Source organism: Blennius ocellaris (assembly GCF_963422515.1).
Source record: "Blennius ocellaris genome assembly, chromosome: 11".
NCBI lineage: Eukaryota > Metazoa > Chordata > Actinopteri > Blenniiformes > Blenniidae > Blennius > Blennius ocellaris.
This window is the reverse complement of record NC_137660.1, coordinates 16,297,960-16,303,105: the sequence shown is the minus strand read 5'-3', so window position 1 is coordinate 16,303,105 and position 5,146 is coordinate 16,297,960.

Sequence of the window (5,146 nt, the reverse complement as noted above, 5' to 3'; positions counted from 1 at the left end):
TAATGGGCCACATGCAGCCTGATTTGACATTGAGTTGGCTGGACAAATACAATACCAGAACAAACTTTGAAATAGTAGCATCTAAAAATGTTTACAGTGGTATTAGTGCATAGAAGCCCCAGTAGAGGTAGAGAAAGTTTGTGCTTAACTACATATTTTTTGAGAAAATAAGGTGCAACAACCTCCATGTCAGTTTGATGCACCTGAAGAATGTGAAATATACATTGTGTGAACTTTGTATCTTTAGGAAGTACCTTAACTTATTTGGTATTCGGCTTACCTTTTTTTTTTTCATTTTGAATGGGCAGGAAAATAAAGTTTGTTTCTTGTATACTGTAATTTTTTTTTTATAAAAAAAATATATAAAAGCACATGAAGAAATTACTCAGAAAGTATGTCAGTCGCTACTCATTCTAGTGGTGTCAGCATTAAGTCTGTGTGTGTGTGTGTGTGTGTGTGTGTGTGTGTGTGTGTGTGTGTCTTCAGCTGTGAGATACAGTGTGAGGGGACTCAATTGTGTAATCGCAACAAACCTCAAAATGGTGCTTGTGAGATGGTAATCTGCCCACTCTGCAGATTACAGCCCAGATTAACTCACAATGAACACTCGGAGGGTGTGAGGGAGATAACAGGCCCCACAATTTGTGCATCTGTATGTTTCTGTGTAGATAATGAGAGAAAGTCTGAGGAGGAGTTTGTGCTTTGACATTTGTGTTGTTGCCAAAGTGTCATATTGTTTGTTTGTTTTTTTTTTAAATTATTATGTGTTTGTTTGTTTGTTTGTTTATTGTATGCATTCTATACTTTTGCATGTGTTTGGATGCATGCATTTTTTTGGTTTGTTGCTGCTGTCAGTCTACGAGAGCACACCCGCACTCATGTAAATGCAGGCACACACACACACACACACACACACACACACACACACACACACACACACACACACACTCACACACACACACACACACACACACACACACACACACACACACACACACACACACACACACACACACACACACACACCTCTACTTATAGCCTGAGGGGGTCCAACATCTTATTATGAGTCCTTAGTGGGAGAGGGAGGAGAGAACACGAAGCCGACTCCTCTTAAGTGGCAGCAGATAGCACAGACATGGAGATTTACTTCTCTTATTCCAGCACACAAAGATTTAAAGGAGCTCAGTATGTGATTAAGAGAAACTTGTATAATACTATAATGCCTGAGTGTCTGCTGGCAAATGCAGTGATTCAGGCTCTGTGTGTGTGTGTGTGTGTGTGTGTGTGTGTGTGTGTGTGTGTGTGTGTGTGTGTGTGTGTGTGTGTGTGTGTGTGTGTGTGTGTGTGTGTGTGTGTGTGTGTGTGTGTGTGTGTGTGTGTGTGTGTGTGTGTGTGTGTGTGTGGCTGCAGTTCCTTCAAGGGGATATTACAGGGAATCTGCACACTGATGTATGAGTGTGTGTGGCAGTGATTGGTTCCATTTGATGAATGCCAAATCTTTTTCCGTGCATGTCTTTTTGCCCGGTCTGCCCCTTTTCTGCCTATCATCATTCTGTCAGCAACGAGAGAGAGAGAGAGAGAGAGAGAGAGAGAGAGAGAGAGAGGGAGAGGGAGACAGAGAGAGAGAGAGAGAGAGAGAGAGAGAGAGAGAGAGAGAGAGAGAGGAGAGGGAGAGGGAGAGGGAGAGAGAGAGAGAGAGAGCATGTCCACTCCTATTCTGTCAGGTTTATTTCTGTTATGTTTCTTAATTAGCTAATAAAGGTCATGGCATCTCTCAGTCAGGGGGGGCCGGCGCATGCAAATGAGCCAGAAGGTCAGATGGATTAGTGACCGCCTCACACCACCCAAATATAGACACGACCATGCTGCCATACAAATACCTGCACTCTTTTCAGGTCTCTGTAACAACCCCCCCCCCCCAACACACACACACATACAAAATGAGCCAGTGTTTTTTGTTTTTTTTATCTTTAGACATCACAGAAATCGTTTCTACTGCTACAAAAACAAAAGTGCAGATTGAAGATCCTTAATACTGCAGACCGCCATGTCCTAATCAGAACTATAGTTGTTTATTACTTATTGTGAGACCAACTCTTTAATCAGTGTGTTACGCTTCCACGGTAACAAATTCTAGAGTATAGTACATAAGGTATATTCACTGAATGTACTTAATTTACTATCAGCATGAACTCTTGAGTGTCTTGTCTAAACGCTTCACCCATGTGCAGTCATGTGAGATGAGAGGACAAGCTGCTTCACTCCCTGAGCCACTGAGCCCACATAACAATACTCGATTGTGGGACTTCCAAACACACACACTCACACACTGATGGAGGCGGCTGCTATGAAAGGTGCCCATTCTCCCGTACTGTAAAAAACACCTGCTTTGCTTTGAAGAAACTTTTAAAGTCCCCCGTAGTTAGTAACAAAATACCTGAATGGTTTTCGGTGTCTGTTCATTAAAGACAATATTCAGCTGTTTCTTTAAAGGACTTATTAGTATTTCCAATGACGTCCTGAAGCTTTTCTCCTGTTGTTTTCATTTGCTTTTGTTTTTTGTTTTTCATGGGAACATTATCATTCCATACTGATAAACAAGATAAACATGTGCTTATGGCTCTCATTTGAAAGCATCTCTATCTGATGGCACTTGTCTTCATAGCATGCGGTGCATGGATGCTTGTGGAGATAAGATAAAAGAAGAGGATGTGCAGATGCTCCCAGCGCTGACACAATGGACGCTGTGTGGATCTGTTATACCTCTTTAGGCCCATCACCTTTTGCAGCAGAGCTTGTCTCAGTGTCCTTTGGCCCTAAATCACCGGGCTGTCTCCATGTGTGAAAGCTCTCCCTCTCCCTCTGGGTCTATAACTCATCCTGTCTGTCTCATGGCTCTCTCTCTCTCTCTCTCTTCTCGCTCTCTCATTTTCGCTCTCTCTCTCTCTCTCTCCCTCTCTTTTCCTTCCCTTATCCATCTTTCTCTTTTCCTCTCCAGCCTCTCACACACTCCCCCAATCCCATAACTCACCGGCTTTCTCTCCATCTCCAACACTCACCTCTCCCACAAAGCCATTCATGTTTAGATCTCTGAAACATCAGACTTCTCTCTCTCTCGCTCTATTTTTTTTTTTTTAATCCTTGTTGTTCCTTCTTCTCTAAACAATTTCCAGCTTCTATGTAGCACTAAAGCTCTGAGTCATAGCAGGAGTCTTGCTCGGTGCCTCGCTTCCAAATCCCGCCATTCATCTATTTCTCTCTAGTGGGAGGTTGTCTGGCCGCCTGCCTGACTTACAGCAGGCAGAGTGATGGACACAGGGCGAGACCCGGTGCATTACACTCCTCTGCAACATAGCACAACAGAGACCAGACACTACTGTATAATACTGCGCTGAATGCAAAATGATACACAGAGGAGGATGATAGACAAAACTGAGTTCAAGTGCAGGAGGAGTGATAAACAACGCATCACTCCGGGGGACCATCTTCGAGTCTCTGAGCTCATTATGTTTGTGAGTGAAGATAAACACAGTCGCCTATCAGCGCGAGGGGGAAACTCTAATAATGCAGATGTGAATTAATGCCAAACTTTCCTGCGCATGATGAAAACAGATGTGAGCAAGTACACCTACTATCTGGGGTTGCAGGCTGTTCTGGCGTTCGGCATTAAAAGTGCAGCGAAAAGCCAGACAGACTGTGTCAGCATTGTATCTTCTGCCGAGCAGACCTTTGTAGGAGATGATAGAGAGAATGGGACTTTCTTTGTTTAGATCCTTTCCTCCTCCTCCTCCTCCTCCTCCTCCTCCTCCTCCTCCTCCACCTCCTCCAGTGCTTCGTCCTCTGTTGCAGTCAGTGAAGTATTTAACCAGAACCCAGCCGTTGTTTCCAGCACATACTCCAGACCTAAAGTAAAGGAACATTTGTTCTGCAACACCTTCTCGGGAGCACAAACACCCATCCAGAGGATCCAGAGGAGAAAACGCAGTGCTCCAGGAGTGTGTTTTACAGACGCTGCACCCAACCTTTCTCCCCTATTTAAAAGTCCAGTATTTTTGCCTCTCTGACATTACAATGTTATATCGTTCCTCTATTGTAATTTTTTTGGGGACTTTTATCTGTGAATATCCCAGTTTTTTACCCCCCCCCCCCCCCGCCGTGACTGTTACTGTCTTAAACAAGGAGTCAACTCTCCCCTAAAGCTTTCTCTGACTTTGTCTCTTCTCTTCTTTTCATGGTTTTTCAAAATGCAAACATGTCTCCTGTCTCCTGAAACCTTTCCGTATGTCCCCAGGGACGGAAAATAGAGAGCCATTTTCAGATGGGTTTAAAAAAGGTCCAATCTATAATCATCAAAAGTGTCCCTGCCATCTGCAGAATTACAATAACACGCATTTGAATGACCGAACTCAATATCTGTATCTGCCGTATATCACTGCTCGTCATGACTCATGCTGCGGGCGCGGCTGGGACACGCTTAGTTTCAGTTTCATGTTAATATTCTGCAGATTAAGTGGTGGGGTGACCGTTGTATCACTGTGGAGCATGTTCGTTTCTTGTTTTGCACGCGGACACAATGGAATATAATTAGTCGATAGCTACTTCGCACTCAGGCCTCCACTCACTGCTAATAAATGCTAACAACAAAGAGTGAGGCCATATGTCATTTGCTGCATTAGCCACTGGGCTGTTTTGTCAGGCAGACTGTTTGTGAGTACATTACATACATTAGCAGTGTTTCCAGTCTCTATCAGTCCTCTGATTACAATAAATGCTCCCTTGCATTGTAACGATGGGCTTTACAATAATGGGCCATAAATTAATACAGTGCTCAGCAGTAAATACTATTATGCTGTTAGTGTTTACAGTATAGACATGTATATATGGCTGAAGTGATGGATAATTACCATTCACAGAGCCAATCACTCACTGTTAATATGTCACCGTGGTGGGGAGGCAGCAGAGGGGGGTACTGCGTCTCAATCCAGAATATCAATGCCCCAAAATAGCATTGATCTCAGCCAGAGCACTGATAAGTGTGTAAGTGTATCACGGGCATGGTCCAAAGCTACAGACACCCACCGCCGACTGGATCTCTTCTCTTTAATCTCACAGAACAGGGGGCAGGTGTGGAAAGCTTATTAAGGTA